General features: G+C 42.1%; 1 protein-coding gene across 1 annotated transcript in view; it reads left to right on the top strand.

Annotated features, from left to right (window-relative positions):
• UNC5D (unc-5 netrin receptor D) overlaps nt 1–25611 on the top strand; it is a gene marked incomplete at its 3' end in the record, with an annotated part of 671255 nt that overhangs the window by 574115 nt on the left and 71529 nt on the right. The window lies entirely within an intron of this gene.

The raw sequence follows: 25611 nt of genomic DNA, 5'->3' as shown, positions 1-25611 counted from the left end.
CACCCTTAAGCACTAGGGCCTGGGTGTGACTGCCCCATCTGCACCTTCTGTTATTATACCCCTAGCCAAGGTCCAATGTTCTGTCTATGTCTATCCAAGTTTTCCTTTATATCATGTAATAATTAAAGAACATTATTTAGATGCAGAATTTTGTAAAACTCTTTCAACTTAAGCATATTAAATGCAAATAAACTTTAAAGTCAACGTCCACCTTCTAGTTCCATCATTCTGTATTGATTTCTCCAAAACAGAACTTCAATTTCCCTGTTTAGACTTTAATTCCTGCCACCACAAGGTGGCGCTTACTACGTACTATATTATCATCATGTTCAACAAAAAGCCATGTTCCATCACAGGAAGTCCGTTATAATTGAATCCAGAACTCCAAGAAATTCATTTAAGAACACTACATAGAATAAGCAAAATAAACTGATACATTTTTATCATGTCAGTCCTTAGTCCAATCCCCTAGCCCTATGACTAAGGAAACATATGGGCTGAAATTTGTCAGAATTTTCTCTAGCTTGTGCCATGTTTTTGAATTTCTTTGAATAAAGGATTTGATTTTATTTGTACTTTCTGGCTATTTTCTACCAACAGATGTTCTTTATTTCCTTTCCTCTTGGCTCAATAAAACCTGACACGTGGCACGTATATTCACAGCGCAGACACCCACTCACAACAGACACAATCAGGGATAATTCTGATAGCAGCTGTTAACCCTTTAAACAATTACAGTGGCATTTAAATGCAGTCATATGGCTTTGATGTTCCAACTGCCCCCCTGTGATGAGATCACAGGATGTCATGGCAGCTGGCGCATTTTTGTAGGCCCCCAGGTCTGCCATGAATGTGTATCTATCAAGATGAGACCACCTTGTTAGAATGGCAGTCAGAACACAATACAATGCAAGTACTGCATAAGCAATCAGATGATCCCAAGTTCAAATCCCCTGTGGGGCTAAAGTTCTATTAATTATTAGAAAAAAATTTAAAATAGTATAAGTTTAACTCCACCCCCTTTTTCCAGTCATCAATCAATCAAAAAAATGGTATTACCGCATCTGTAAAAGTCCAATTTAGTAAAATATCACACTATTAATCCTGGACAGAGAACAATATCAGAAAGAAAAATACACAAAGCCAGAATTGCCCTTTTTTGGTCACCCAAACAACAACAAAAAAATTGAATAAAAAGCAAAAGATGGTGACAGAAACCAAATTTTTTTTAAGTGTTTTATTATTTTTTTCTCCATTTCTCCCCACTTTGAAGTTTTCCAATGCATTATATGGTACCTCAAATGGTATCACTGAAAAATACAACTTGTCCTGTAAAAAAACAAGCCCGCATATGGCTAAGTTAAAGGGGTTGTCCCGCGAAACAAAGTGGGGGTATACACTTCTGTATGGCCATATTAATGCACTTTGTAATGTACATTGTGCATTAATTATGAGCCATACAGAAGTTATTCACTTACCTGTTCCGTTGCTAGCGTCCTCGTCTCCATGGTGCCGTCTAATTTTCAGCGTCTAACTGCCCGATTAGACGCGCTTGCGCAGTCCGGTCTTCTCCGTGTTGAATGGGGCTGCTCGTGCTGGAGAGCAGCTCCTCGTAGCTCCGCCCCGTCACGTGTGCCGATTCCAGCCAATCAGGAGGCTGGAATCGGCAATGAACCGCACAGAAGACCTGCGGTCCACCGAGGGTGAAGATCCCGGCGACCATCTTCGCAAGGTAAGTAAGAAGTCACCGGAGCGCGGGGATTCGGGTAAGTACTATCCGTTTTTTTTTTCAACACATGCATCGGGTTTGTCTCGCGCCGAACGGGGGGGCTATTGAAAAAAAAAAAAACCCATTTCGGCGCGGGACAACCCCTTTAAGGTAACCAGATTTTCCCAGGGTCAAATCAGGACAGAGGAGTGAGGTCAGGGGGCGGGCTTATTACAACATATGATTTTACCTCTGTCGTTTAAAAAGTACAGGGAAATTTAAAGAAGACGGGGCAAATTCCACATCCAAAAAAAAAGTCAAAATCTGCACCATTGGTATCCACAGCTGATTTCATACTATGTGGCACTCCCCCTCACCTCCTCTGAAGGCTTCCTGCTGTCAAAGCTCCCCGGCTTCCAGTTCCCAGCAGCCTGCAGTGGCCTCACCTGACCAGCATCACCTGACCAATGGTACGGCACCTGACCAGGCCGCTGGGAACCAGAAGCAGGGGAGCACTAACAGCAGGAAGCCTACGGAGGAGGTGAGAGGGAGCGCCAGATAGTATGAAATCAGCTGGGCATACACAACTAATTTCCAGGCAAAATCTGCAGCAATGGTATGTATTTTGACTGTTTTTTGGATGCAGAAATGCTGCATAATTCACTGCGGAAATTTCTGCTGTGGACATTCCGCAGCATTTCCACCACTTGTAAACAAGTCAGCTTGAGATATGCTGCCATGTGCATTAGTGGCTTCAGTAGAATTAGTGTTCCCTATATTGGCCCTAGTAGTAACAGTGACCCCCATAGTGGCCCCAGTAGTAATAGTGTCCCTAATTTTGGTCCCAGTAGTAATAGTGACCCCCCCCCCCCGCCAGTGGCCTCAGCAGTAATAGTGACCCCCACAGTGGCCTCAGCAGTAATACTGACCCCCACAGTGGCCTCAGCAGTAACAGTGACCCCCTATAACGGCTGCAGTAGTAACAGTACCCCTTATATCGACCACAGTAGTAATGGTGACACCTATTGTAGCCCCAGTAGTAAGTGTCCTCTATATTGGCCTCTGTAGTAATAGTGATCTCCTTAGTGCCCTTAGTAGTAAGTGTCCCCCACAGTGACCTCAGTAGTAATAGTGACCCACACAGTGGCTCTTAGTAGTAATAATGTCCCCAACAGTGGCCCCAGTACTAATAGTGACCCCCACAGTGGCCTTAGTAGTAACAGTGACCCCTACAGTGGCCCTCAGTAGCAATAGTATCCCCCACAGTGGCCTTAATAGTAGCAGTGACTCCCACAGTGGCCCTCAGTAGTAATAGTGACCCCCACAGTGGCTTCAGTAGTAATACTATTACTACTGGGGTTGATATAGGGGACACTATTACTAATAGTGTCCCCTATATTGACTCCAATAGTAACTGTGACTCCTACAGTAGCCCCAGTAGTAATAGATGCCCCCTATAACCCTTATACTTACCATCTCTTGGACTTCAGAGTGCCCCTGCTCCATTTCTCAGCACTGCTGCGGGTGGAAGTGTTTGTGCGTGCAGCTGCACTTCCTTCCCTCTCTTCTCCTACTATGGAACCAAGGAAGAGAGGTTAGGGGAGGAAAGTCCCAGATGCACACACTGCCGTCTGTATGAGTATCTGGCAGGGGCGCCGCTGAGTGATTACCAGCTGGGAAGCCACAGCACCCCAGCTGTTGATCACCTTCATGGTGACCAGACGTCCCGAAAGAGGGATAAATAGCTTTTTAAGTATCCTTGAGGGCTCAGTCACATGGGCGCCGATGCGCCCGTGTTCCTGCACGATAAGATGGACGGCCATGTGTTCTTTCTTCCGGCGGTGCGGAGAGTCATCCGCACCTGCAATGCGGCCGTCTTCTTCGTGCAGTATTTTAATTCTTCTTCGTGAGAATTTTAATGATGGGTAAATAATTTTTACACTTCATTTAAGCTGGCTTTTTTGTGAATTTAGTATACAACCTGTGTATTTTGTCATTGGGGATAAGATAAAAGTAGATTATATTTTTCTACTTCTCTAGTCTAGATTTTTAATTGTGTATAATGTTATTGTTGTGGTGGTTCTGGGATTGCCACCTTGCTGATAGTCCCGTGCTGGTTTTGGAGATGTTTCTACATCTTCTGGCTCAGTGCGTGTGCTATTTGGTGTGACGTGCCTGGTCGCACCTGGGGATGATTACTTGGGCTATTTATCCTGACTGGAGACTAGGCCAGACTGCAGTTGATTCTCAGTCTCTCCATGACTGGACTAGCAGTCAAAAGGTTCCTGCTGGATCATTCAGCTATTTGCTGCAGCTTTAGCGCTCAGTCACACGGGCGCCCGTGTGACTGCAGGAGGAAGACTGCCGTACCTCAAGACGAATGTCTCTCTGCAGCACCGGGAGAAAGAACATGTGACCGGCTTCATTGCCGGTCATATGTTCTTTTTTCAGCGCTGCAGAGAGACGTCCGTCTTGAAGTACGGCCGTCTTCTTCCTGCAGTGAGGGCTCAGTCACACGGGCGCATCAGCGCCTGTTTACGGATTTCGATGCGCCCGTGTGACTGAGCCCTTAGGCTAACTACTGCATTTGTTTGCATTGTTATTTTGATTTTCTTGTCTTGTTTTTTTTCCCCTTGTAGGGTCAACTAGGGGCCAAGGTACGCGGTCGGGGCTGTCCTTATTGGGGCGATTGCCCTGCTTTTAGGAAGGGGCCCTCCCCAGTGTTTGTTTGCATAGGGACAGTGTTTCATGTATTTTTGTTCCATTCTTGTTTTGTTGTTTATTTGCATTTCTGGTAGATCTGCAAGTGACAGATCCAGCACATCCAGGTTGGACATAAAAGTTATGTGTACAATATCTCTGTGTACAAAAAGATGTGACTATTAAGGCCACTTTCACACTCACTCTTACAGTGTTTTGCATGGCATTTCAGACACTGCGCTAAATGCTGTACAGCGCCTTGATTTCAGTTGGGTTATTTAGACTAGCATACGGATACCACATTGTTCTTGCGCTGTCTGTTCTGTTTTTGTGTGTTTAAGTTCTTTAACGCACCTCATCACCCATTTCAATGATGGGGTGCATAAAAAAATGTTTTAAATGCATTTGGAAACGCTGCTAGAAATCACGTTAAAACGCATCATTTTTGAATGCAGCATTTTGCTAACGCCTGTGTGAAAGCAGCCTAATAGTTCATGTTTGGGTTATTCTCTTGTTGTTTGGCTTATTGCACATTACCGTCTCTTTCTCTATTGCTACAATCGTTTATAAGGTGTTGCTATATTTTGGAGTGATGCCAGCCTTGCTGCATTGTTTTAGTCCTTCTTTTAGATGGCGGCACTGCAAGATGCTTTATATATACATCCGTACATACCGTAGTTCTGTGGTAGGGTGGTTGCTAGCGCTGGTTGTAAGATGACATAACAAAATGTAGGAGAATAAAAAGGGGGGGGGGGATGGGACCCTTATTCTGCAGATTGGCAGAGGTATCAGTGGCGAGACTCTCACTAGTCAGCAAGTTATCCGCTATCCCATTGATAATTGTGCTACAACGCCTTTAATGTATACGAGTGGGTGACACTAGACTCCAAGTTATATGTTGTTGACAAGCAAGCAGGGCAAGCACAATCGGCAAACCAATTGGGGTAAGCTATCACCTGTTCTGTGCACTGATGGTCACTGTGTGATTTTTTTTTTTCCTGCTTCAATTCAGAGAGACAAAAAGTAATGGAGTAATAGTCCCATTGCATAGGCACAAGTGGGACAGTGGACACAGGACTTGATAGCCTGAAATTGAGGGGGAAATGGGACTACTCATAATGGTGACCATCGGCCTGTTGAATTGTAAGTGTGGTTGCCGGTGTAGCCCTTGGCCATTGTTACAGTGTCAACGTATGGTGATTATAACCACAGTGATATCATTGCACAGGTCTAATATATAAAGTGATGTCACAATACAGAAATATAACTGCAGTGATGTCACAGTATAGGGATAGTAAACTGTGATGTCACAGCACAGGGATAATAAACACAGTAAAGTGACAAACAAGGATTATAAAGAAGAGTGATGTCACAGAAAATGCACAGTGCACCAAATGATATTACATTCCGGGGGCAATCATCAGTCACAGAAGCAATATCATAGAAATAGAATAATAGACAATGATGTTGCAGCTAATATCTAACACACAAAAAGGGGACATAGGAGAAACAAAAAAATCACAAAAATGGCCATATACTTACCAATGTGCTCATACAAGAGGGCAGATAAATGCCCCACATCGCTCAACACGCTGACAGCCAAACTGATGAACAATCACTCAATATCTAAGGACCCTATGTCACAGCAGGAAAAAAAATAAATGCAATGGTCATATTTCAAGGGTAAAATATACAGAGATCTTCCTTTGGACTGGATTTGATTGTAACCTCTTCCTCCTCTTCTGTAATTATAGTTCTTTCCAAGTTTCTGAAATTGAAAATGGATTATTCTGGTTCTCTATATTACACCAGCCCTTCCCCATGCATTAAACAATACTCCGTGAGCTGTAGATAAGCATTGTGGGGGCAGAGGTGATCGTGACAGCCACAATTTTCCTTTGAGTTATGCACATTCAATCTCATCTTACATGGCATATAATATTCTTTGTCTTATTATACTTCATTAGGTAATACATAATGAGACCATCCCCTAGTTATCTGGTCCTTCTCCCATCCATTCACCTCACTTACAAGTTAGGAATGCATAAAGACTTGATAATGATTAATAAAAAAAAGTTCGCTAATTAAATCAGCCACCTAAATATACGTACTATGACACCATGAAAGCTGGATAGGAACAGCTCATCTCTGCTCCTATCCTAGAGAATGGTTGATAGATGGGGTAGCCCTTGTTCTCTCAGTGCACAGAAGAAGTCTGAATACAATCCGCATTCCAGTGACACTTCATGGCTGTCACACAAAGATCCATAGACAGGTGATGGTGACAGGGCCCCCTCCATTGCTTAATTCACACGCATCTCACCGACCTTTCAAACTTGTCTTTTTAAATCTTGCATTCTGCTCCCGTATATATAAACTAACTGTCAAGTGTGGCTCAATGCCAGCGTGCCTGATAATTAGTTGCTTCCAATTGCTCTCTCTGGGGAAATGAGCTTTCTGTTGAGAAAGGTCCTCCGTAGCAACCACAAGTTGGTGCCATGTAGACGTGTTCAATTCTGGACTAAACTTGCATTTCAATTAATATATATTTTTTCACTTATTAAGTGAGTTAGTATATTATTATGTGATATAACAAATGCTGTTTTCCAGAAACGATATGCAACATTCTGATGGTCAGCTTTATAATGGACTTTTTCTTGATGTTCCTAAGACAAATAGCCATTACTAAAATACAAGGAATGGCCACCTAATTACAGACCCCCATCTAGAAGCACGTTAGATCTTCTTTGCACTTTAGAACTGTGGAAATTTATCATGGCATGGATTCCACTAGGTGGAATATTGACCCATGTGGACAGGAGGCCTTCTTGAAGTTGCAGGAAATTAAATGAAGGTACTGATATGTTCTAAATTACAAACTGGAAGGGTTGATCGATTCATGTTGCTTACACCAAATTCTGTCCCACCTATTGGCATGGTGGAACAGAAATCTGGATCTATCTGACCAGGCAATGTTTTTCAGTGATCCGATTTTTGAGCTCTTTTCTCCAATGGAATCTTGTCTGTTTTTCATAGAATCATAGAATGGTAGAGTTGGAAGGGACCTCCAGGATCATTGGGGCCAATATCCTGCTCAGTGCAGGATCCACTAAATCATCCCAGACAGATATTTGTCCAGCCTTTGTTTGAAGACTTCCATTGAAGGAGAACTCGTGACCTCCCGTGGTAACCTGTTCCACTCATTGATCACCCTCACTATCAGAAAACTTTTTCTAATATCTAATTTGTGTCTCCTCCCTTTCAGTTTCATCCCATGGCTTCTAGTCTTTCCTTGTACAAATAAGAGTAGGGCTGATCCCTCTGCACTGTGACAGCCCTTCAGATATTTGTAGACAGCTATTAGGTCTCCTCTCAGCCTTCTTTTTGCAAGCTAAACATTCCCAGATCCTTTACCCATTCCTCATAGGACATAATTTGCTGACCGCTCGCTTACCATCTTGGTAACTCTTCTCTGAACTTTCTTCAGTTTGTCGATGGCTTATTTAAAGTGGGTTACCGAGAACTGGACAAAGTATTCCAGATGAGGTCTGACTAAGGAAGAGTAGAGGGGGATAATGACCTCATGTGATCTAGAATCTATGCTTCTCTTAATACATCCCAGAATTGTGTTTGCCTTTTTGGCTACTGCATCACATTGTTGACTCCTGTTCAGTCTATAATCTATTAGTATGCTAAAGTCTTTTTCACATGTGCTGTTGCTTAGCTCAATTCATCCCATTCTGTATGTGCTTTTTTTCATTTTTCTTGCCCAGATGTAGGACTTTGCATTTCTCCTAGTTAAATATCATTCTGTTAGTCGCCGCCCACTGTTCAAGCTTCTCTAGATCTTTTTGAATCCCCTCTCTCTCTTCCCTAATGTTAGCTATCCCTCTTAGCTTTGTGTTGTCGGCAAAGTTGATAAGTTTCCCATCAGTTCCCTCCTCCAAATCATTTCTAAAAATGTTGAACAACACTGGGCTTAGGACAGAGCCTTGTGGTACCCCACTTGGATTTGCAGTCATTTATGACCACTCTTTGACTACGATCAGTTGTAAATCCCATATTCTTAGAAAACAATGGCACTAGAACTGGTCATTTGCTGTTATAGCCCATCCATGCTAATGAACTCATTAACTAATTGTCAGAATGGCCAAGGGCTGCTGGTTCAATCAACGGCCTCTCCGATCTGGGGAGAAGACAAGACCAGTGCTTGCCATTGTCAGTCTGAAAAGCATTGCCATATTTACTCACTTCCAGCATGCCAAGTGACACGACTAGGAAGGGGAGGATTTAAGCATTGGATGGCACTATGTTGAAGGGCACAGTATGGCTCCATATTGTCCTTGCTTTTTACAGGCTTCAGTAGGGGATTGTGTAGTGGCCTGAAGTTGTAGTCTTATGAATGTGAATGACTGTTGTGAGTAAATTGTGTGTGTGTGTTGCCTCTTTACCTGTGTGAGTGACGTTGTGGTAGGTCTTGGTAAGTTAGGGGGTAGAGTTTAGAGAGAGAGGGGAGTTGAGAGAATGTAGTCAGAGGAGGTGAACGTCCCAGCAGGAGGCTGAGGCGTTGAGTAATGGTTCTCCTTCTACCACAAAAAGAAAAGTAATTTAAGGAGCCAGAGAAAAAAGAAGCTTGAGTGAATGATTGTACTGTGTCAGGAGTTCAAATCCCACGTGCGATCTAACAGAAAACTGGGACTGAGGACATCTGGATTTCAGAGGAAAAAGTGTCTCCTAGTAAGCGTGTGAAACTGAGGGTGCGAAAAGAAGTGAAATCTTGTAAAGGAAATGTTATACCTGAAAAGTGTACTACGCAAGTGATTTGCTGGAGAATCAAAGCTGAAAAAGTGTGAGTAAAGTACAGCTGTGCAAGTTTGGTTGTTTTCTTAAAACTTCAATATTGGATTGCAGACTCTTTATTTTGCGCCATGTAAGTAGTGACCTAGAAGAGGTGCCGGCGTCATGTGACATTTATATTCAAAGTCAGGAATATTATAAGCCTGGATGCTTCATTCATGTTCACTGTGCACGCGACCAAGCTAGGCCATGCTGATGCCGCTGTCAGGAGAGATCATAGAGCCCTTGACTGCCATCATAGTTTCCCCAAGGTCTAACCCCCGATGGTGGGCCTTCTGCTCGACCCGCCACAGTTGTTTCCCCAGTGATGATGCGGTGGTGACTGGGTTAGCATGTCACCACCAGAAGGTCCGGCCGCTTTGGTAGGGAAATGTGAATGGGGCTAGACCCCACACAAACCTGCCAACATCCCCAGGTGTGAGTGAGGATTTTGGCACCAGAAAGAGCACTATAAAAGTTTCTGCAGACTCCCAAAATGAGCTAGTAGAAGCAGCGCAGTAGAGACACAGCAACAGGGGCCTGACCAGACGTGGTAGTTGCCATTGAGAAAGGGCTGCACAAGGGGTAGTTTCCTTTTTGTAAGGAGCTGTCCAAGAAGAGACCACCAAATTTCCCACGATGACCTGGGACTGAAGAAACTGTGCAAATAGAAGAATCTGACCATTGGGGTGAAGCACCCCGCAGCACGTGAGTGACATTTCGGACTAGCAAGAGACATTTCGGGCTACCTTGAGTGAAGTGCTTACCCTTACATTGCATAAGCTTAAGTCCTTGCCCAGAGTGGGGGTAAACAGAGCTACAGATAGTGATATTTTAGCATAACATAGTAATAATGCCATAGCTTCAGTTTACACAAGGCCTTGCAAGATAATTGAGCGGTTAATGTGATATGGTTATAACACGATGCAATATTATAAGTGTCATACATAAAGTGTAATGTAGGGCGTTTAAACTGATGAGTAATGTATAAGATGCGTTTAGGAGGCTGTATATGGAATAATGCAGTGAGGTACATGACCTAGAGTTACAGCATGGATTTGAGCAATATAATGCAGAAGTTAAACCTGCAGTATAGTGCACAACCGCTGGATATGTATGTAAGTGATATCTATGATGTGTCAATATATTCTATGTGAAAGGACAATACTTCTACAGAGCAATTGAGGTCAAGGCCTATAGCCATAAAAAATGTTGATTATGTATGTAGAGGTTATGCCATATTGAACATAGTATGCTAGGCTGAAAAAAGACAAATGTCCAACCAGTTCACTCTGTTTCTACCCCCCCCCCCCCCCCATGTTAATCCAGAGGAAGGCAAAAGAAAACAATGAGGCAGAAGCCCATTTACCCCATTTGGGGGAAACAATTAGTTCCCGACTCCATAATGGCAGTCAGAATAATCCCTGGATCAAATTTCCTACCTGACTCCAAGACCTGTATCAAATATCCCGCTGTTTATTTAACCCCAAACCTGGTTGCGCCTTAGTGATGGAGCCAAATTTTGGAAATCTGACGTGTCACTTTAACATAGAATATCTCTGTAAAGGTTTTGCATATTCAAGCGACTCTGTCATTGTTTTTCCCCCACATATTAGGGGAAAAAAGCGCCAAAATTGGGAAACATTTTGAAAAATTATAATTTTTTCACACTTTCAATTGCAATATCTCAAATATGTGTAAGAATACTGTACAAAGTTTTGCTAAGATATATATTTCCATCTGTTCACTTCATTCTGGATGAACATTTGAAAAACGTTCATTTTTTTAACCATTTAGGAGACGTACAAATTTAACATTAATTATCAACATTATGAGAAACACTTTATTTTCCTACACGAAGCCAAGATTACAAAGGCTCATAGGTGTCAGAATGATAGATATCCCCACAAATGACGCCATTTTAAAAACTACACACCCTAATGTATTCACTGAGGGGGGGGGGGGGGCAGGAGGTTTTTAACCCCACAGTTTCTTTTCAGGAGTTAATGCAATTTAGAGAAGAAAAAAAAATCACATTTCATATTTTTTCAAATACGTCATTTCAAAGAGATATTTTTTTTCTATAGTGCACATGAAAATGAGAATTTACACCCCAAAATGGATACCCCTGTTTGTCCTGTGTTCAGAAACATACCCACTGTGGCCCTAATATTATGTCAGTATGCACAACAAAGCTCAAAATGAAAGGAGAAGCCAGTAGCTTTTAGAACAGGCATTTTGCTTGAAGGCATTTTAGGCCCCATTGCCCACTCGTAGAGCCCTTGTGTGGCCAAAAACCTCGAAGAAACCCCACAAATGACCCCATTTTTAAAACTAGACCCTTTAATAAATTTATCTAGGGGTGTACTGCGTATTTTGATGTCACAGTTTTTGAATGAATCTAAGTAAAGCAGAAGGGAAAAAAAATCACAATCTTCATTTTTTTAAAAATTGTGTCATTTTAAAAACAGGTTTTTTGTACAGCACACATATGAATGAAGACTTGCACTCCAAAATGGATACCCCTTTTTGTCCTGTGTTCAGAAACCTACCCAATGTGGCCCTAATCTTATGTCTGTATCCACAACGGGGCCCAAATCGAAAGGAGCAGCCGGTGGCTTTCAGAACAGAGATTTTGCTTGAAGGTGTTTTAGGCCCCATTGCCCACTTGTAGAGCCCTTGAACGGCCAAAACGAAGAAGAACCCCCACAAATGACCCCATTTTGAAAACACATGGCTAGGCCTGTAATGGAGGGAACACCCATTGAATTTTATGGCACAACTGAATAAATTTCTCCTTTTTCTATTTTACCAAGTTCTACAAGCTAACAAAACAAAGGAAAACAAAAAGCGACCAACTTGATAACAATCACACAAAGGCAGATATTCAGTTGTCATCTCTAATACATGACCTCGAGAGCTGAATGCTACTGTGGCCTCATTGGCTCTCTAAACAGTTATGCCCATTGGTTATATTCCAGTCCAGAAAAGCCAGTTCATATCAAACCAAGAATGCTGTGCTTGCCTTTTCTGTTTTTTTTAGCTATAACTTTGGATATAATTCATGTGACTGAACAAACTTTATTGCATTATAGTCTAGACTAAATTATCTTTCCAACAATACATACATTTTATGTTGTTTATCATTATCACGAAAGAAACTGGAGTTTTGAGCCATCAAACATCAAAAATTCATATTTTTCAAAAGGCTTCCAGAATATTCGCCACTGTACATAATGAATGAATGAAAAAAAATCACTGGAGTGGCCCTTTAAGTGCACAATGTTACATCTATTAGTTTTAAAAAATTATATTTAGGAGCTGACATGGTGTACAAGGTCAAGTTTGTACACAGAGGTTATGATTTTTGGTGACCTCATTTATTGTGTAGGAGCTTGACCAAAAGTTATGGGAACTTGACAAGCCGGAATGACAAAAAGAAAAAGGTTTATTAAAAAATGAGAATAAGCTGTGAAAATGGAATTGTAAAGGGTCAATAGTGAATATAAATGTAATTAGCTACTTTGTGCAAGTTTTTTTTATTTTTTTTTAACGTATGTAACTTACTCTAAAGATAATGCCATCCAGCCTATTACGGAAATAATGAATGTCTCATTAAAAATACAAACATTGCTTCAGTTCAATTATAATTATTTGCAAACCAATACAGTAATAACTCTGTAACAAATTAGCTATGTGTCAGTATTAATAGGAGACGTTGAAAAATAATATGTGCTTAGATCAGTAAATGTATCTTTGCAGCACTGATTTACTGTGTGAATTGCTGGCAGTTTATTGTATTAGAAGTTCTGTATCCTGAATACATTTTCCAGCCAAGGAAAGTACTAAAAAGTCAGGCAAGCCAAGTGTGTAGAGCCTGCCCAGCCTTACTGTGGCACCCAATTCCTAAAATATACCAAGGGGGATATTAAAATCAGAAAAAAAAATCCAAAGATAGAATGGAATGTGTGATGTTCTCTTTAAATGATACTTATTACAAAATGAAAAGATGCACTGAATGGTTACTTTATCAGAGACATGTATCTAGTAGCGTGTTGGACCTCCTTTGACCTTCAATACCACAGCAATTCTTCATGGCTGAGATTCCACTAGGTGTTGAAGTCGTTCTGCAGGAATATTGGACCTAGGGTGTGTCAAAAAAACATTCCAACACCAGAGGCGTAACGTGAAGCTCCTGGGACCCAATGCAAAATCTGTAACATGGCCCCCAACTATAATGCTTTATTCATAGTACTGGGCTCCCTATATGAAGAAGAGAGGCTTTATGGGCTCCCTAAGGCTTCTGGGCCCGGGTACAACCGCATCCCCTGCATCCCCGATAGTTACGCCGGTGCCCAACACCATTACACCACTTTTACTTGCTTGAACTGTCAACACTTTATATCAAAAGTTCATCATTTCATGCTGCTTGTGAAAATTCTTGACCCTCCCATCAGCATGCTACAACGAATATCTGACCAGGCGATGTTTTCCTACTATTGAGTGATCCAATTTTTACTCTCTTTTGCCGACTGGGGTCTTGTCTTTCTGTTTCTTCTAGACAGCATTGGCATTGGAACTGGTCGTCTGCTGTTATAGCTAGAGATGAGTGAACATACTCGTTTCGAGTAATTACTCGATCGAGCACCACGATTTTCGAGTACTTCTGTACTCGGGTGAAAAGATTCGGGGTGCGCCTGGGGTGGGGGGAGGCGTGGCGGCACGGGGGGTAGCAGCGGGGAACAGGGGGGAGCCCTCTCTCTCTCCCTCTCCCCCCCGCTCCCCGCTGCAACCCCCCCACTCACCCACGGCGCCCCCCGAATCTTTTCGCCTGAGTACGGAAGTACTCGAAAATCGCGGTACTCGGGCGAAAAAGGGGCGTAGCCGAGTAGGTTCGCTCATCTCTAGTTATAGCCCATCTGTGCTAAGGAAGGTTGAGTTGTGCATTCATACACATTAGTTGGAGCACCAACCTTGTATTTTTCTGCAATTTGCTTGACTACACACTGCCTGTTTGTCAGAACGATTCTTGACAGCCTCCTCTGACCTCTTTTGTAGAGAAGCTATTTGCATACACAAAATCTAATTTCTCTGGATGTTTTTTCCTCGTTCACAGCATTCTCTGTATACTTTCAACAGTACTGCATAAGAAAACCCCACAAGGTTGTCAGTTTTGAAATATTGTCCCTGGCTAGTCTGGCACCGAATACCAGGTGTTGGAAGTTGCTCAAATCACTCAATTTTCCCATTTTAGTTTGGATTCACACTGAATCCGATCCACGGAAAACTTATTCACTTGAGCTTATGGTGCTTTCTAGAGTCACATTTCTAATTTCCATACAGGGTGTCTCCAATAAAGTAGCCCCCACTTACTGTATGTGTCTAAGGGTACTTTTACATAGGCCTATGATTGCCCAAGTAATGAGCAATTATGTATGACTGCTGACCCTTGTAAATACAGGACCTAAGGAGTCTGGTTAGCGAGAATTACTCACTTGTCTGAGTCACTTCATTTTTAACTCACCTAAAAACCAAGTGACTACCCTGTTTCCTTGAAAATAGGACAGTGCTCACAGAGGTGTGCTAGGTCTTATTTTAAGGGGATGTCTTATTTCTCCATGAAGAATCATTCACATTTATTGTTGAACAAAACAAATGCACATTTATTATATACTGTACAGTAGTTGTCATCACAAACCAGCATAACCAGACAAATTGTGAATCCTATCAAGAGTTTGTTGTTACTACCAATTTATCCATATACACACTGTCTGGAGACTGTAACGATCACGCCCTAAAGAATCAAAATGACACATTGGTTGCCTGACTCGCACACAGGGCCAAAAAAATAAGGGCTGTAAAGTACCCGGCTCCCACACACTGTCTGGAGATTGTAACGATCACCCCCAGCAGTTCCTGAAACCACTTGTACAGCAGGGACATGATTACAGCTTCCGGCCACCAGGGGGAGCTTATCACAGCAGACTCACACAGCAGGGACAGAGCTAGGTCTTACTTTCGGGGAAGGCCTTATATTTAGCACTTCAGCAAAACTTCTACTAGGTCTTATTTTCAGGGGATGTCTTATTTTCTGGGAACCACGGTATGAGCCCGTTTCTGGTCCTTTTACACAAGAATTGTTCAGGCATCCAGTTTATGCATGCAGAGGATTTGTTCACTTTTCAATGACTTTCAGCTAACTGTGAATGGAGGTGGCATCGTTTGCCCAACACTCCCATGTACAAGGACCATTAAACAGGCAGTTATTAATCTATGGAAGACTGCCTGTTTACTCTAAATTTGTGTGAAAGCACAGGAGGGATATCACTGGGAAAGCTTTTGGCTGTCTCATGTAAAAGCACCCTAGTATTAATCCAACTGATAAATGGGCTATTCCTGTTTGTTACTACTGTGCTCAGCATTTTGATCTTCATCTGGTAGCTCCTCTTCCTCTTTCTCATTGAAATAAATGCAGAGAGAGAAAATTCAGCTGCACCCCCTCCTGCCTAACTTTACTATATTACTGCATATGAAATTCTTTGAAGAATGAGTAGTTATAACATTTACATTGAGCCTGTAGGCAGTGGAAAACGAACTACGTGATAATAGAAATGTCATGTACTAGTAAAAATAATAGAATAGCTATACTTTAAAGAGAAAAGTTGCCTATAGGGGCCATAGGAGCCTATAGAAAAGAGATATCCATTGGCTTCTATGGGAGAGTGTTGTGAGCATGCTCTATGACCCAGACAAAGGTTATTGTGCAGGGAGGAGAAAGAGGTAAGCTGAGCTGTTACCACCACCTATTGTGAATGGTGGATCCTGTATAATCTAGATATTGGTGCCTTATTTCACTGTAGTCCTGCCTGTGATTATAATGCAATGACTGATGAAAATGTTATCTGCATAACGGGAGGGTCAGACTATTATTATGCTTCTTGGAAAGTGTAAAAATTACAAGATATTAGGATTTTTGTAGTATAATGAAAGACATGGATAATAAAGAAAAAAGAACTACCAAAAGCTATTTATTCGATTATTCGACAGAACAATTTTGTCAAAATAATTGAAACTTTGTGAATGAATCTATATTTTATTATGATAAAGTCACTAAATATTATAGATAGTTTATTACATATAACTGACTTTTAGGGTGTTTTCACACTGGACACAATTCTTTGCAAAAAGCTGCAGAATACTCTACCATGCAGAAAAATCTGCACCAAAATTCTCATGTCTAACTTGTAGATTTTGATGCAAAATTGAAAATGCGCAATTCCGCTGGCAATTCAATATCAAAATCGACATTTAGACCTGCTGATTTTGGTGCATCCTGTGACATATTCTGCCCCATGTGAAGGCACCCTGAATTATGACAACTGGGTACTGACCAGATCAGTAAGGAATAAAATGCATATCTCCAGCCCAGGCGGATTTCCCCTTTAAAATACTTCCATGTTCTTAGATGTCTAATTAAAGAAAACCTGTTGCCACCTGTAAGCACCATAAACTAAGTTAGGGTGCTTGTAAGGCAGGTTCCAAAGGGTCCAGGGATGTAGTAAACTCACCTGGCTACCTGTTCTCGCATGGAAGTCAGCACCAGCTGACCCATCTCTGCAGCCTGTGCGCCGCCCTCCCATACATAACACTGTGTACATGCACAGCCTGCAAAGATGCGTCCGCTGTGCGTGCCCATACACATTGTTCTCCATGGGAGTGCACGCACACAGCTTTACTGATAATGAGTCTCTTGTCAATGGTGGGAATAGAGAACTGGGTGAGTATAAAAACTGCCCTATGAGCGTACCGTAGTAACTTCATTTATGGTGGCCATACATAGCTAAAATAATGAATTACCAATAATCTTCTAAAATAAGGCCCCCTGAACACGACTGTGTTTGAATTGCGTTACCCACGATTGTTTCCTGTGTGGACGATCCACAGCCTTCCGCTCCAATTCAAACCAATGGGACATCTGTATGTCCGCTCTCATGAGTGGACAGCGACCGCAATTTTCTGCTCGCAGAGGAAAAATTGATGCATGCTCCATTTTCGTGCGAGTTCCATATGGACAATGGAAATCAATGGAAGCCATCCAATCTGCGGCTCTTCCGCAATTGACATTGCAGAAAGTTTGCAGGACCCGCATCATTGCCTAGCAACGGCGCGGGAAAGAAAAACATTTGAAAAAAAAAATCTTTACTGCACATGTCCAATGACTCGCCAGCCGGACTATCCTCAGTATAGAAGAAGACAAGGAAGGACTGGTACGCGGGGTCAATATAAATCAAGATCCCCGCAGCACACCAATCTCCGACTCCAGTGGTTGGATCAAGTATATAGGGATACATCAGCCAGGTATGCGGGGTCGTTGGCTGGGCAAAGTGTCTGATTACCATGTAGAATCCTACATCCGGAATCCAACCCGTTCGCGTGCAGGCGGCCTCAATGGGATATCTACAGTCTGCAATGTGCAGACACAGGTCACTGTCGAGACCAAAGAACACTCTTTGCAGCGTCTTTCCACTCTCGCACATAGAGGGGGTTAATTTTAAATGCCATTGCACAAGTAGAAAGAATTTATCCATGTGGGATAACCTTTTTTTCTACTGTAATGCTCTAGCCATGTTCTTTGCTTGCCTGTGTGGCCTGCAGCACCCAGTAGCATTACTATATCTACTGATCTGTTGTAATGAGCAGCCAGTAGATTTGTATTCAGTCCATGTCTAGTGACTTTGATGCTTAGATACTGAAGCTATCAATGAACTACCTTCTGGTATATTAAATATATATTAGTGTTTCACAACAGACTACAGACCCAGGGTAAAGAAAAGTAAATAATAAACCAAGTATCTTGGTATGTAGGGGGCTAAAGAGACTACAAAAGTGAGGGTTATATCAATAAAACATCCGCTTGGAAATAGAAAAGTTACACAGGACTGGAAGTCGGGACCTGACACTTGCTGCCGGAGATATCTTCCACTCTTTACATTCCCGATTACTTATGAGACAGAACACCTAAACTGTAGCTACAAACTCTATAGGAACAGCCATGAATAGCATGCTTTTGCTTATAAGTAGAGATGAGCGAATGTATTCGTTTTGAGTAATTACTCGATCGAGCACCGCGATTTTCGAGTACTTCAGTACTCGGGTGAAAAGATTCAGGGGGCGGGGGAGGCGTGGCGGCGCGGGGGGTAGCAGCGGGGAACAAGGGGGAGCCCTCTCTCTCTCCCTCTCCCCCCCACTCCCCGCTGCAACACCCCACTCACCCACGGCGTCCCCCGAATCTTTTCGCCCGAGTACGGAAGTACTCGAAAATCGCGGTGCTCGGGTGGAAAAGGGGCGTGGCCGAGTATGCTCGCTCATCTCTACTTATAAGCTCCACTTTCTTTTGGATTAAAGATGCTTGGTTGATGAAACGTACCTTAACACTTCAATGCCCTTGTGCAAAAATATACACAACCAGCATGTGCCTTTTATAGAAATGCTGTCCTCTAATGGGACCAGACCGGCGATCAAAGACAACTTCCTCAACCACCTATATTTACACCATTAACTGATATTACCTACTTCTAATGACTGATATAGTTGTTCTGTGCAGTGCTCCAAAAACTATCAATTTGCTAGTGCACTTTGCAATAAAGAAGTATATTAAAGACAATTACTGGATATCCGTAGAGAATTCAAGACCCTCAGTAGACAATCCAAAGTGACCAACAGCAATCAAAAAGGAGAAGAAAAGACATCAGGACAAACATGTATGGAATGTATGCTTGGCTTGCCCTTTCTATGGTTGCAATCAAAATCATTCAACCCCCACTGCAAATTTGTCAAATTAACAAACCTTCAGCTGCTTTTTTTTTTAACAATCAAACAAGACCAATTTAAATAGCTCAACACTGGTGTTGCTCATAGTGATTGACTAGGCGATAAAATCGGGCTAATTTTTGCTAGCTTGGATCAGGTCATCTAAATCCAAATTTTAGCAAAAATCACCATACTATTGTCTCTCTGCTTCGAGCAGAAAGGACAGGCATGTTGGCTTAGTACCACTATTTTGCAGTGCTGGAGATTTAGGTTTAAATCTGACCTTGATGGGGATTTGAACCTAGATCCCCAAAACTACAAGGTAGCAGTGTTAACAACCACCTTCTCCACTGTTGTACAAGGAGCCCAAATTAGAGAACCTGATTTTTACTCCTATGTATTTTAATGGAAATCAGAATTGGGAACCCTGATTCACATTTTTTTTTTTAATCGGACACTCACTCCCAACCGAATTATTTCTATAATGACTCAGCACTACTCAACACAACTACTATATCAAGTGGTTTCTACAAATTCAATGCAAAATGCCACTTTAATTAGTCAACCCCTTCATGACAAGCGTGACCTACTAGAGTACCTTTTTGCTGTTATGATCTGCTGCAAACATGATGCATAGTCAGACACCGGCTTTTGACATGATTTTGAGGAATCTTAGCACATTTCTCATGGACATTGGCCTCCACTTTCCTAATAATCTTGGATTTGTGTGCTGCACCAGCCTTCAATTTTTTCATGAGGTGAAAGTAAGGCAACTGTGATGGCCACTCCAGAATATTCCACGATGTCTTCTGAAACCAAGCCTCGGTGGACTTTGAGGTGTGAGTGAGATCACTACCCTGTTGGAAAGTCGAACTTTGCCCAAGCTTCAGCTATCTCATAGAAAGCATGATGTTTTCTGCTAGGATTTCCTTATACTTGATAAAATGTTGCTCTCCACACATCTTGCCTTCCACTGGCCCTCCAGAGCCAGAGAAAGAAGAGCATCACCAGAGCATGAAAGAGCTACTGCCATGCGTCACTGCAGGCAGGATATTACTTTTATCATATGTTGCATTTTTCCTTCTCCAGATATACCGCTTCTCCATGGGCCCAAAAAGTTTTAGTTTTGTTTCATCGCTCCACAGAACAGATTCCCAAAACATTTGTTTCTTATTTATATGGTTTGGGGTATAAATGGAGCCAACTTTTTTTGTGCTTTTGGGTCAGTAGAGGTGTAAGTCTTGGAGTTGTGAATGAAGACCTGCAGCGTTTAGTATGCACCTTACAGTGTAAACAGAAACTTCAGGGCCTGCTGCCAACAAATCTTGCTGCAGGTTTTTTGCAGTCACTTGAGGATCTATGATCTCCTGCCTCCTCAGGAATTTGGTGGTAGTCGGTGATAGCTTCCTCTTTTTACCACGTCCAGGTAGTGTAGCCAGTGTTCCTTTACTTTCGACTTGTGAACTATTCTTCCATCTGTATCTCTATGAACATTCAGATCCTTTGTTTTTTTTTCTATCCTTTTCCTTGTTTGGACAAGGCAATGATGTCTTCTCTTAATTTTTTGAACCGCTCTCTTAATTTAACCATATTTCTAACATGCAATCAAACATCACAGTCAACAAAACACTAGCCAGTCCAGGTATTTGATGTGTTTTATCTCAAGCACATCTGATGCAACTAATGAAGTCCTGGATTAGTTGCACCAGGTGTGCTTGAGACAACACCTGATTTGCAAATGTGTGTTCTTAGGAAGGATACTATTCAGGGAGTTGAAAAATTCTGAGGCTACAGTAGTCATTAAAAGTGACACTTTGTGTTGATTTTTTTGAGAACCATTTGTTTTTTAGATGTGTTGAGCTATTTAGGTTGTATTTGTTTGATTACTTTTACAGAAAGCTGAAAGTTTTTACATTTGGCAAATAGGCTTAATTTGCAACGGGGGTGGAATAATTTTGATTGGAACTGTTTCTTCTCCTCCCTTTTGCATCCACCACCACTTACTTTAGATTTTCGAACAGGGTCCCAGCACCCCTCAAACATGGAACACCACCAATAAGACACTTATGATGTTTTCTATGGACATGTGAAAAATGTCTGTGGTAGTAATATCATAAAGTCTATTGCAGAGCTTGAGATGCTGGTGCACAACCACGTTTCTTTCCATCAATCTTTGCTGTGTGTGAGAGGCTAAAGTTCTTACTGGGAGCCTCAAGGTCTCTTGAGATCCGGCACATAGTGATATACTATATGTTGACAATACTCCTCCATAGTGAAGACTACTTCCATAATTTGGGATCCTATGGGCCGTGCAATGTTCCTATTTATCAGTTCCCTACAGAAAAGTTCTGTATTATTCAGGAGGAATACAGAATAAAGCCTCATAAACATCTATAGGTGCCCTATTAATGAGGTTGTACAAAGCCCTAAAATGAGTATGAGAATGTCATTTCTAGAATATGTATGTTATGACATAGGAGAAGACATATAAGCCAAGTATATAGTTACATTTTATACAATAGGAATGATTTCCTAATGCAGAATTATTCATATTCTTCCAAACATGTTCCGCCATGTACCAAATGTCCATCAGTCACAACCAATTTGACATGCCACTTACCATTACCAATTGTCATTGTCAGTCAAAAAATCATTTCATTCCTTGTTAGCACAGTTTAGTAGACATATAGCAAAAACATAATTCTAGACAAGAAAACATGAAACATGAAAAAAGCACATTGAATATTGTCAACTGTGTATCGCCGCAACATTGTGCTCTGTATTCGCTTTCACATTCACAATGAGAACCCCACAGAGAGACAGATCGCAGACTTGATTTTGTGCAGGTGTCAAAAAAAAGAAAAAAAAAGACAAAAATTGGCAAAGTAAAGTGAAGTGAAGATAACAAAACAATGTGAGGGGCTCCAAACTGTAGATAGATCTTGTTTTATTGGGAGGAGAACGACAGCCGCTGAAAGTATAGGAACAGAGGAACAGACGTTTATAAAACACAATAGTTAGACAATTTAGTCCCTCTAGGGTGCCAAGAAAGTGTCATTTTAGTCCTGTTGGATGCGGAATAGGCGGGAAGGAGGGAGAAGCATGAGCTGGAGACACAAGTAAAACACTTAGAGAAAATGACAGCACTCATATCTATCAGTGGTTGTAAACCATCAGCTGCCAAATGACTAATCTATATCTTAAGAAATAGCATATCACAGATGTGGAAATATCAGTTTATCTCCGTCAACGATCATCATCTAACAGCTCCTATAGAGAGGACCAGTACAGAAGTATCAGATCTTGGATCCAGGAGAGTAAGGCTATCCATAAACTATAGATAGCTACACTTGATCTTGTCTATAGATGGCTGTTGGCTCAATGTGCATGTGTTCTTAATGGAGAGAAGAGAGAATACTCCTCCAGACATATCTGGCAGTAGGTTATCTCCCGAGAGCAAGTGTCATGTATAGAATGGTTAGTTTGTGCAAACAAAGGTGACTAATTACTGAGTAAAGGCCCATTTAGACACAACGATAATTGCTCAAAAGATGTCGCTCAAGTGACTTTTGAGCGATCATCGTTGTGTAATTTACAGCGCAAGATGATCGCTCAAGATGAGCGATCACCTTGCGCTGCCAGCAGAGGGTGCAGAAGACAAGCGGGGACAAGCAGCAGCCAAGGCCCCATTGAGAACAGGTGGGGAGGAGAGGGACAAAATTTTCTCAAACACCCGGGTACCGCGTGGTACTCGGCTCGAGTAACGAGTACTTCGAGTATGCTAATGCTCGTACGAGCAGGCTCGCTCATCTCTAGTTACTAATTCAGAACCACCAAATAGCTCCATTCTTGGGGACATTGTTCAAAACCAAAATCTGTTAGAGCCCTACTGAATCTTTGCATTCCAAAATTATTACAAAAAATGTTTATACATAGACCCACCGACCTACCATTGTACACAAAAATGTATATTTATATGCAAGTGATAGGCTATATGTTGGGATATATAGATTATTTTTAGCAGTGTTATTTTCATTATTTAACAAATCTATACAGTAAACGGCCTGTTTAGTCAGTGGAGGAATTGATGTTATAGCTGAGAAATATAGATCCATAAGAGGGGGCAGACTCCGTACTCCGTTACTCAACTTGTGATTGAAGGATGGACTTCAAATCACTATGTTAATGCTGCAAGCAGTTCTACTTTGTCATAATGATGGGAACAATAAAAACAACATGTATCGTGAAATACCTTCCTAAAGAGGCAATAATGAATAAATGGCTGTTTGCTGTTTTGTGTGATCTATCATTAAACAATCAAATGAATGAAAAGAAGCCGCTAGCATTCATGTATTTTTAGCAAACCATAGAGAAAGTGGGGAAGCTTTATAACTGAGGAATACTTCTTAGTGAATGTTTGCTAGGTTGCGAATTGTAAGGATGTTGTCATGTAGTGTTCTATACATATACTAAGGGACACGCATAAGGGGAAGTCTGGATTGCAAATTTCTAAATTACACCCCTTCCTTGTGTCGATGGTCTTCCTTTGTAAGAGAAGACAACATGACCATAGGATAGCCTCTCCAGCCCTCTCTTTTTTGCAGAGGAAACCTAAAGAAGGTTTACTAGTAGAGATGAGCGAGCGTACTCGGCCACGCCACTTTTTCGCCCGAGCGCCGCGATTTTCGAGTACTTCCGTACTCGGGCGAAAAGATTCGGGGGGCGCCGTGGGTGAGTGGGGGTTTGCAGCGGGGAGTGGGGGGGAGAAGGAGAGAGCCAGGGCTCCCCCCTGTTCCCCGCTGATACCCCCCGCTCCGCCACGCCTCCACCCGCCCCCCGGCACCCCCCGAATCTTTTCACCCGAGTACAGAAGTACTCGAAAATCACGGTGCTCGATCGAGTAATCACTCAAAACGAGTAGGTTCGCTCATCTCTATTTACTACAAAACAACAATGGATTAAAGGGATTTTCTGGGATTTAAATATCGGTGAGCCGCTTCAAACATCCGACAGTCAAGTTTCAAGATTTGTACCACCAAAACTGATATTGATGACCTTAGCTTAAGAATAAATCATCAATTTTTAAGTGCCAGAAAACTCCTTTAACCACCAATTTGAATGTTTGCCTTTTATTCTTCAAGTGATCCTTCTGTTCTGGAGACAGATTTTGCCTGGGACCAGAGAGGGGAGCAACATTACCTGTCATCAGGGGCGTGACTATAGAGAATGCAGTTGCACCTGGGCCAAGGAGCCTTAGGGAGCCCATAAGCCTCCTCTTCTCCATAAAGAGAGCCTAGTACTATGAATAAAGCATTATAGTTGGGGGCCCTGTTACAGATTTTGCCCAGAAGCTTCAAGTTACACCTCTGTCTGTCATCCTCAATTTGTGTTAGCGAGCAGAAATGTAGCGGATAGTGACTAGTGTTGAGAGATTATTGAAATTTGTTGACATTCAGTGCTGGGGTCCTAGGTCCAAATCCAATCAAGGAAACATCTGCATGACCAAGTGATATATAGGCATATACATGTGATGCAGCTTCTTTCTCTGTTTTCTCCAATATAACCCTGGTATACAAGCTTTCACAACTAGAAGCAATATATCCTCTATAGAATATCTGTCCCTATTAAGAACAGACCACATGTTATATAGACATATAAAAATGATGCAGCTATGTACCATGCTCAACAGTAAAATGTCCGCTGGTTATGCTATACCTACATTATATATAGCTAGGTCATGTGATGCAGGCATCCAATGAAACTGCTGCCCATATGCAAGATGAAGGATACATGTATTGCGTCCTCCGGACGTGCAACCTCAAAAACACAAACAAAAGGCACAGCTGTGTAAAAGGAAACAAAAGCTAAGGGGAATTCTCTCCCTATCGTCCCCTAACCCGGGAGGGGGCCCTGCCTACTCGGCGGACCGACCGCGCTGACAAGTGCGAGCCCGCACGCGTGCCTGGGCCACTGACCAGTCCCTGTCAGGGAGCCCTAGCACAAAAGAAAAGTGAAAACAGAAAACCAAACAAAGAATAAAAGAACTTAGCTAGGAGCTTCAGGCAAGGTGTGTTCCTCTGTCGCTGTCCAAAGGTAACTGAAGGATTGACCAGCACAGGAGAACATGCTGGCACTGTTTAAGTAGGAGCCAAGCTACTCAGCACCAGGTGCTGACTGACCTTACTCCTGCAACTACCACACCCCTCAGCTCCAGGAGAAGCAAGGGCACACCCAAAACCTGGTCTGGCCTGCAAGCCAAGTGCAGGCCTCAGAACGGCTGCAACAACATGTAATGACATCAGCAAGGCACTGTGGCTGCTGTATGGCTGCACACTGACCCCTACAGCAGTATTATATGAAATTCAATTTTCCCGTAATTTTCAACAAAAGTCAGTTTAGCCTTACGCAATTCAATTTTGCAAAAATTGCACGCTTTGATCAAGACAAGCAGCACTAATTCTGAACCCAACTTTAAGCCTGCAGTGATTTCACCCATTCAGTTAACTCACGGGTAACATTGGAAGTACATGTTTCTCGACCCTCAAGCAGATGTAAAG

The sequence above is a fragment of the Eleutherodactylus coqui genome, chromosome 2, assembly GCF_035609145.1.
Source record: "Eleutherodactylus coqui strain aEleCoq1 chromosome 2, aEleCoq1.hap1, whole genome shotgun sequence".
In the NCBI taxonomy this organism is placed as follows: Eukaryota; Metazoa; Chordata; class Amphibia; order Anura; family Eleutherodactylidae; genus Eleutherodactylus; species Eleutherodactylus coqui.
This window is presented reverse-complemented; position numbering and strand designations above follow the sequence as displayed.